Below are 10,688 nucleotides of genomic sequence, written 5' to 3'. Positions count from 1 at the left end.
TAAGGAGAGATGTATATAACAAATAACCAAACAGATTGTTACCGAACAAACTTCATCTTCCAAAATACTCCAAAGAAAATCATATAAATCTGAAACACAAAACAGTCTCCATAATAATTATCTAGGTCTTAATTAAATGATGTGAATACCCACGATATGTCAAGAAACACTCTCTAATTCTCATGTGAAAGAAACACCAAATCTAACATCAAAACGTATTGAAAATACTATAGATTACAATAAGACAGAAATTATAAATTATTGGAATTGTAAGCATGGAAGTAGTAAGATTACCATCTCATCTTGAGCAATCATGATTTGAAATCGTATCCGCCCATCCTTACTCTATCTTGCTCTAGTTTTTTCAATAAGCTGTACTTTGCATGTCCACTCTCTCGTTTCCGGAGTTATTTCATTAATATTAAGTCTATATTCCATATTTTGTAGTAGATACTGTAAAACGGGGAAAAGCAAAAAGAAGATATGGTTAGTATACTGAGTGATAAAAGTAAATAATGCAAAATAAAATGGAGAAAGAACAAAACAGTACTTGGTTATGATATATTATCTTTGCAGAATTGTTTTTTGAATGATTTCATCATAAACTACATTATATGTCGAGCGATCATCATAATCCGTTACTATTAGAGGCCGAATTAGCATTTTTATACAGTTTGAACTCTTTGCTCTTGATGAAGCAACATAAAGTTGACCATGTGAAAAGGCAAGTTCTCACAAATAAATTCCAACAATATCCAATGTTTGACTTTGTGCTTTATTTATGGTCATAGCAAAACATAATCGTATACGAAATTGTGTCCTTTTGAAAGGAACTGACATTTTTTCATCTTGAGATGTTATTAATGGTATTCTTGGGATAAAGACATGTGGGTCTTTGAAGTCACCCGATGAAATCTTAGCACTTATAACATGTGTTTTAAAGTCACAGCAAGTCAACCGTGTACCATTACATAAGCCTTCACATGGATTTAGATTTCGTAATAATATAATTGGAAAATTCTATTTTAATGATAACTTATATGGTGGCAAGCTGAAAGGGTTAAGAGTATGTAATAGGTCCTTAAATTGTGCCTGATCATTAGGTTCAATGGTTTCATCAATATCGACAAACTTTTTTGATGTTCCTGGAAATTTAGCTATAAGCATGTCATTTATTTCGTTTACGAAATCATTTTTTTTCTTGTTAGAATAACACGAGAATTTGAGAAAGATGTTATTGAGAAAAATGTGTGCATATTTGGATATGTTATTATGAACAATTTATCTAAAGATTCTCTTTCAGTGGTAAAAGGAATAATAAAAGAATCTGGAATTTCAATCTTATTTGTAGAATTAACTTTCTCTTGTCCATTTCCAATTCTCATTAAATAATCACAGAATTGAGAATCTACTTTTGCTCTCATATTTTCGGATAAGGGCAATCTTTCAAGTTCTTCCCAAATGTCAGAATATAATAAACTTTCATTAATAAAATCTTCTTTTTTTCCGTTTCACATAACAAGAAGTGTTTGTCTAAAATCACATCTAAAAACCACAACTTTTCCACCAAAACGTATATTTGTATCCATGAGGCCTTTCAAGAGTAAATCAAAAGCTTCAATCATTTTTTTTTTTTTTTGCCATTGACACTTCATCCCATATGATTAATTTTGCAGCTCTAATTAAGCATGCTAGTGCACTTTGTTTGCTAATATTGCAACTAAACGTATCATCAACATTTATTGGAATTTTAAAGCGTGAATGTGCAGTTCGTCCAATAGGAAGAATGGAAGCAGCTACATCGGAAGTAGTTGTTGCCAATGCTATATATCCTTTAGACCGTATAGTTGCGAGTAAAGCACGATATAAGAATGTTTTTCCTGTTCCTCCTGGACCATCAATAAAAAATGCTCCCGCTCTATGTGAGAATATTCTCTCAATAATTATATTATAAGCTTTAAGTTGATCCCTATTCAGCTTTTTGCATAGTGAGACGTCTTCTTCACTAACGACAATTGTTCTCTCAAAATGAACTTCCTTTGCCTCTTTTGCTATTTTGGAAGGTCGGATTGTTTGTTGAACAAGTTTAAATTCATTTATGTCAGCTCCCATAGAATGCAATATGTCATTAATATGACTTAAAACTTGAAGTCGAATTTTGTTTCTTCCAATATTGGGTAGTAACTTGTAATCTTCAGACATGGGCTGTTCAAATTGTTCCCACAATTCTCTTGGGTTCACTGGATTACAATATACTAATAATGTAGCAAACAAGCGTCTTAAACTATGTGGCATTTGATAACTTGTTGCTTCTAACATGCATTCAATCAAATTGTTATCATAATGTAGAAGACCTCGCTTTTCAACAGATTCTCTGAAGCTACTACATGGTACTTCATCAACAATTCGTAAATCTTCATATGATTTCGGTCCTCTAACATTCATTAACAACAATGTTAGATAATAGCGTTCACCTTCTGTAGGATGACATGTTACAACACGTCCAATAGTATGCCCTTTTTGTCGGCGTGACCACTTCCTGTCCTTAGGCGACCACACAAAATATTTAGGAAATTCTTTATACAACAAATTAAGTTCTATAGCATCTGGGTTAGTTTTATTCATGTAAAAAAATTCAGTTAGCATGGTCAACTTAATCATCGGATTATTTACAACTGCACGTATATTAGCATTGTTTTTAAATGAAACATATTGTTGTCCCTCAAGATGAATTTGTAGGGAACACACACTTGGTGACATTTCACTGATAGAGAAACCAAACAAACGCCATGTAGCTTGCGGTGGTGATACCCATCTAGCATACTAATATTCTTTTATTTCGTCAATTTCTATGTTTTTCTCATTAGCATGTACGAAAAATGAAATTTTGTCATGTCCTTTACAAATATATTTATATAGATACTTGACGAATTTAATGTCAGAGCATACTTCAACATTCATATGACAATTAAATTTTCCAAGTAAAAAAGGGTTGTATGGAACAACCCACGAATTATCCAAGTAGTGATCTCTTATCATTACTGTTATTCCTGTATTTCATCTTCTATAAATTGGATAAGAATTAGCTCCTTTTGAGGCATGATCGGTGAAGCATTTTGGATTATTAAACTTGCAACAACCCATCTTCTTCATGCAAGGATTTGTAGGATTAAGATTTCCACAAGGACCATGCATCATGTGTTTAAGAACACATGAATGTAAATATGGTTCTGCATCTTGATCAGATAATTCAGCCCTAATGATACTATCATAAGATCCCAGTGTCAACAACTTGTACTCAGCAGTAAGTATTAGAAGGAAATAAGCATGTGGTAAACCTCATTTTTGAAATTCTACTATTACACCGCGCAGGTTCGTACGTGAAAATTAATAAGTGTTGGACGTTCTAAGTACGGTTACTGGAGTTACCTTCAAGGATATATAAGATTATATGCACCAACCTTATGGTTACGAGGGTTTAAGTTCATATAATAAGCTATGGAGGATTCCGGGATCAAGCAAATTGAAGAAAAAAAGTTTGTCGAAAATTTGAAAAAAGTTGATAGAATTTTGGGTCAACTTTGGAGGGATATATCTCCTTGTATATTGAGAGTTTAAAGGTTTCTAAAAAGCCTAAAATGAATTTCATCGAGTCTAGTTTCCAACGCAACAAACCTCTCATCGATACGATATCGGAACAAAGAATTATGGACGTTACAAGTTCAAATTGACGGAGCGAAAACGCGTGCTACAAAGATCTTGTCTTCTTTCTGATCTTTGCTACGGTGACCCGACCCGAATTTGAACTAATATAAAAGGGGCTTGCCCCCTCTTTTTCAGCCAAAACTTCTTCCAAATTGTTCCAAAATCCTCTAGAAATTTCCCCAACTTCCAAACCCAAATTTCAAGCCTAAATCGATGATAATTCCGAATTCCGGTTCAGGCAACGTATAGTTGCGAGTATAGAATCGTATAGCGACGCGTGTGGTTCAAGTTTAAGGTGAATAAAGTGAAGTTCTTCTACTATAAGGTATGTTCTTGCTATTATTTACATGATTAAGATGATATAAAGGTTTAGCAATTCTTGGAAAGGAAAGAATCATAGGAGAAAAATCATAAAGAGTTGAATATAATTCTTTGATTACGGTATTATGGATGTTTTTATGGTTGGTTTGAATATTGGAGAAATATCGTGTGGGATGTTTTATGGAATATATTGGTATTGATATGGTTGTTGATGTAGTTGGTATTGTTTGAGAGTTGTTTTGGTATTTGGAGGAGGTAAAGAATATAGGGGAGATCTTTCTTGAAATTTCGGCGGCTTGTTGTAGAAAGATTTATTTGAAGGACTAAGACAAGCGTATAAAAGTGAGTCTAACAATAGTATAAATTTTCTTGAATATAGATTTACGAGCCTGGGAGGACAAGCGTTGAGTAGTTAAAGTTAAGGCGACCAAAAAGGTATGTTAAGGCTAAATCCTTTCTTTCTAAAGGCATGATTCCTTGTTATAAACCTTTGTGCCATATCCATAATATCCTTGCTTCCACAAATGCTAGGAGTCTATGAATCTCATGGTCCTTACGATATTATTGAGCTTATTCATGATCTTGAGACTATTCTTTGTGATTGATCTCACCTCATAATACTTGTTCTTTCAAGGTGAGATATAGCGATGACGATTCTATTCCTAATGCTATATAAGTTCATGATTCTCGGGACTCCCATGACATCATCGATTTCACTTTAAGAAGGTTGATCCTTCAAGGAATGATATATTGATAATGATAATGCTAATGATGATGTTGATTTCATTTATGTATTTTTATGTATATGTATGTATGTACGCATTGCATCCCACTGATTAGTTGGGGATAATACCGAGTCCCGAAAGGGCCGGGTGCGGATGACACCGAGTCCCGAAAGGGCCGGGTGCGGATGACACCGAGTCCCGAAAGGGCCGAGTACGGATATGACAAATGTATGTATAGTAAGTGTATGTGAATGCATATGTATGTATGGATGTGTATGAAATGTTTTTCCTGTAGACGAGTAGTTTACATGATAGAGGTCTTAAGAAGAGTACGAGGTATAATTACTTACTTTATCTTATGTTATCTTCTTTCTGAAATCATACTACTATTCATGCCTTACATACTCAGTACATTGCTCGTACTGATGTTCCTTCTTGTGGACGCTGCATTCATGCCCGCAGGTGTAGATAGACGAGACGAGGATCTTTTATTGTAGGCTGCCTTCAGGTTCTCGAGTGGTGGCTCCACTTCTTCCTGGAGCATTGCCGAGTCCGAGTTGTATATGTTTTTTTTCGTGACAAGAGGGTATGTCGGGGGCACCGTCCCGACTTATATATACTTGGTCATGTTCATAAGAGGCTTTGCAGACAGTTCCTGTGTACAGCTTAGTCATTGTGTGACAGTAGTAATGTTGGCATCATAGGTCTATTGTACATTTACTTATGCATGATATTATGTTCATATTTAGCCTCTTGATCTTATTGTTTCCGTTTCAGACACGAAGGATGTAAGTCATAAGTTAGTTCGCTCGGTTCCTGTAAGGTGCCGGGTGCCAATCACGCCTTACCAAAGGTGGGGTGTGACATCTATGGTATACATAAAAGCTGCAACTTTTCCAAAAATATTTCATTTTAGGATATCCATTTTTAGTTCTTCTATTTTTGCTCTAAACACTCTGCTAATTAGATCAGGCCTATTTTGTACTTCATCAATAGATACTAAATGTTCCTTTATTTCGGGCCAAGATGGATTACACGTCATGATTATAAATAAATCAGGTTTACCAAAACGCTGGACTAATGCAATAGCATCCATGTAGTGTTGGCGCATATCTCTAGGGCCACCAATAAAAGAATTCGAGAGAAACCTTCTCTTACCGATATTTGAAGCATCTCTCTCACCGAATCTCAAAATATCAATGAGTCCTTGTAGTATATCCGTTCTGAATAAATCCTGATTAAATGCATAAATATCCAATCTTTGTGTTTCAAGTTTTATATATTCGTCAACCAAATATTGTTGAAATATTCTTCCAGTGTGTAAGATTTCATCTTCTTCATCATCTCTCATTTGCAGTTTGTAACAATAATATTCACGAACGGACACCGTATTCCATTTTCGCTTTCCCTTGTTCAGAATATCATCCTCTATTTCAAGATACCCGTCACGAGAGCAAATGTTTCGTATGTTTGGTATCTCATCATTTTCATAAGTTGTAGGATGTCTACAAATGTTCTCTATCCCACAAATTTTCTTAATACCACAATGCCATCCACTTTGGCCATGTGGAAACAATAACGGATATTGTAAAGGATCATAACATCCATAATAATAATTTACTCTTTTTGTACAATTGTTGTGAGTATAGATTTGGATGTGAGGTGCCCGAATAGCTCTACCATCATTTCTTCAACCCATATTGCTGCAACTTCAAAGGAGGTAGGCAGGTTATATACTCGCTGGTCTAAACCCGTTTCACATCTAAAACCGATGTGAAAGTCTTCAAGGTTTGAAATATTTACCAAAGATCGAAGAAAGATAGAGTATGGATTATTTGATAATATGTCCATCAGTTCCTTCACTACTGATTCATGAACTTTGTTGGAACAAGCCATCCTATATGCTAATTCGTTACTATTATCGTTGAAATACAATTGTAGGTTTTTTGGTTTTCCATCTTGAGGATACAAATCATTTATCAAATGATACATTTGTCCTTGAACTTTAAAGGTATATACACCACAATTTCTTTTAGCCAAATCTTTATGATACTTTGCCTCAAGTGATGTAAATGTGAATAGGTTATTATACGTTCTGTCACACCCCAACCTTGGTGAGGCGTGATTGGCACCCGGCACCTTATGGAGATCGAGAGAACCAGCTGATAACTTGCATCCACTATGTCTCAAACGGCAAAAGAAGGCCAACTATGAATATAAAATCATGCATAGGTATATACGTAATGGGCCTGCGGCGTCCACATATCCACTAACAAGACATAACTGAGCTGTACACAGGAATATGTCTGCAAAGCCTCTATGAACATGACTGAAGTACACAAATTGGGACAGGACCCCCGACATACCGTCTTGTCACACAAAAACATGTACAACTCAGACTCGGCAATGCTCCAGGAAGAGATGGAGCCCACCAATCAAAACTGGTACCTGAAAGCAGCCTACCGCGGAAGATCCTCGTCTTGTCTACTTGCACCTCGTACTCTTCTTAAGATCTCTGTCATGTAAACTACCCATCTAAAGGAAAAAAAAATTCATACAGATCCATACACAACATACATACATATGCATTCATATACATATACTATACATACATCTGTCATATCCGTACACGGCCCTTTCGGCACTCGGTGTCATCCGTACCTGGCCCTTTCGGAACTCGGTGTCATCCGTACACGGCCCTTTCGGGACTTGTTATTATCTGTACACGGCCCTTTCGGGACTCGCTGTTATCCATACACGGCCCTTTCGGGACTCGTTGTTATACCCAACTGATCAGTAGGAATGCAATGCATACATACATATACATAAAAATACATAAATGAAATCAACATCATCATTAGCATTATCATTATCACTATATCCTTCCTTAGAAGATCAACTATCTTAAGGTAAAGTCGACGATGTCATGGGAGTCTCGAGAATCATGAACTTAGATAGCATTGAAAATAGAATCATTATCTTCGCTATATCTCACCTCGAAAGAACGAGTAACATGAGGTGAGAGGATCAACTAAGTAAGATCAAGGGATTCATGGAATGGCTCAATAATTTCATAATGCGCTCAAATCATAGCTTCAGAATTTCTAGAATAGAATCATCATCATCGTCACAATCATTATAGAACATTTTTCATTTAACATCATAAGAGCTTTGGAAATCTTGAATTCTTACTTTTGGGAATAAGAACGGCATAGAAATATAGATGGTATCCTAGCTTAAGAATCATGCCTTTGAAAGAAGGGGACTAGTCTTAACATACCTTTCGGTCTCCTTAGCCACTTAACGTTTATACTTCCAAGCTCGTAAATCTACACGTAAACCATCCGTAGTATCATTAGGATCAATATCATACACTTGTCTCAAGCATCCAAATGAAATGTTTTAGAATGCCGAAATTTGGGCAGCATCTCCCCTATTTATATGCCTAGCCCGAAATTATAATCCAGCACCAACAACAATACCAACATCAACCACAATATTATCAACACCAATAGGTTCCATGAAACATCCCACACGATGTTTTCCAAATTTCTCAACTAACCATAACCATATCCACAATACAATGATCAAAGAATTATATTTAATTTAATCTCAAATTAGTCCCAAAATCTCCTTTCAAATTCACCTCATGGCCATCAACTTCAATTCAACACTTTATGATTTTTCTCCTATGATTCTTTCCTCTCTAAGAGTTGCTAAACCTTTACATCATCTCAATCATGTAAATAATAGGAAGAACATACCTTATAGTAGAAGAACTTCACTTTATTCACCCCTTTCCAAGACCAAGATCATCACCACCTTGAAGATAAACAAGAACAATTAACTTCCATGGATTATCCTTGGGGTTTTGATGTCGGTATTCTCTATTAATAATATGGAAAGGTTATGGAAGATTATGGAAGGTTATAGGGGATTATGGAATATTATGGAAGATTATAGAAATTTATGGAGAGTTATGGAACCCTCAAGAGCTCTCAAAAACTCTTTAGAAGTGTGGTGGATGAGAAGATGGTGAAAAATGATAAAAAAAAAAAATGATGGGTTAGAGGGATATTTATAGGTGTGTTGGCCCGGGTACTGTAGCAACCCGGGTACTGTAGCAGTCCGTTTTTGCTCTGTCAGCCTAATTTGTAACGTCCATAATTCTCTACTTTGATATCGTATCGACGATCGGTTTATTGCGTTGAAAACTAGATTCGACAAACTTCATTTTAGGGTTTTGAAACACCTTAAAACTCCTAATATACTAGGAAATATGCCCCTCCAAAGTTGACCCAAAATTCTGTTCGAAATTCTGTCAACTTTTTTTTCAAGTTCTCGACAAATTTAATTTCTTCGATTTACCTGGTCCCGGAGCTTCCCATAGCTTATTATATGAACGTAAGTCATCATGACCATAGGATTAATTCATATAATATCATATATCCTTGAAGGGAACTCCAGTATCCATACTTAGAACGTCCAACACTTATAAATTTTCACGTACGAAACTACGGGGTGTAACATTCTCCCCCCCTTCAAAAACATTCGTCCTCGAATGTTAAAGTAGAGTTCACTCTGAGATAAATGTCCATGTTCTTACCTGCATTTACTGGTTATTACTTTGCTCACTTGCTCAATTAAAACAGAACTTATTCGAATTACGCAGGTTATCTTTCTTCCTTTGTCGTTTGCACTTTTATATGATACATATTTTCATTCAGAATTTCTTGTTCTCACCGATATCCCCTAACTTCGTCTTCTTAGAGTTTAATTCATTCCCATTCCTTCCTTTTTGATATCCTCAAACTAGTCATATCACAGCATCATTTGCCTTCCATAGTAGTCAAACTAATCCTTGCAATACTTTATCTATCAACCAGTTTAACACTGAAATTTTTTCTTAACTCCTCTTGGTCTTAGTTGGACTTCTAGCACTTGCGCTTGCTGACGGTAGCTCTTGCACTTATGTCAAACGTCTCAAATTTCTTCCTTAAGGATTCCTTTCTTCAACTTACCCTTAAAATTTCCAATTCCTTAGTTCGGCTAATGAATTAGGGGTGAACTCTTTTCTAAGGGTCTTTGTCATGCAGCGAATTCAAACTGCTTCATTCTCTTTGATTTCTGCGTATCCTTCTTGCGCTTCACAGATATTCCCGGCCTTTGTCTTAGTCACCAGCTTGTTCCCATCCAATGCGATATCTTTAATCATTTCCTTTGAGTTCTCCTTTTGCTCTTAACCTTCGCCCGACTCTCACCTGATAAGTCTTTTCCCATAGTCTAGCGTAATTATCTGTTGTTTTGATTCATTAATCAAGTGGGTCTCTTGATTCCGTAAATGTTCGCCTTCTCTATTTATATCCATGAATCTTTTTCTTGCGATATCATCTCCGTCTAGTTTCATAACTTCTCCTTGTATTTCCTTAGCTCATCTTGCTTCATAGCTCTCTATTACTTTTCGATTGCCCCATTGTCGGGTGTCATAATTCCTCCACTACCTTATCTAGTCAATCCTTGTCTTCATCATGAAATACCTACAAAGTTCATCTTGTCATTCATTTCTTACTTCCCTTCTTAATACGATAGCTTGCCTATATGCTTATGTATGTATACTCCTCGTATATTCATCCTGCTTTTCTTATAGCGCTATCTCTAGTCCAAGCCCATTATCTTATGCTATCAATATCTACCTTTAACGTAGGCTTCATTTTACCCCAGTACAATCGAAAATATAAGAAATAATATATATATATATATATATATATATATATATATATATATATATATATATATATTTCTTATATATATATATAAGAAATGACGAACCGATAATGACGAACCCATTACTGATCCTGTAGGCCGGGTCGTATCCCTACTACCTCGGGATGGACACTCACGCATAATATGGCCTGACCGGCCACAAGCATAACAAAC

Source organism: Lycium ferocissimum, unplaced genomic scaffold (genome assembly GCF_029784015.1).
Source record: "Lycium ferocissimum isolate CSIRO_LF1 unplaced genomic scaffold, AGI_CSIRO_Lferr_CH_V1 ctg7546, whole genome shotgun sequence".
In the NCBI taxonomy this organism is placed as follows: Eukaryota; Viridiplantae; Streptophyta; class Magnoliopsida; order Solanales; family Solanaceae; genus Lycium; species Lycium ferocissimum.
Note: the sequence above shows the minus strand (reverse complement) of the source record.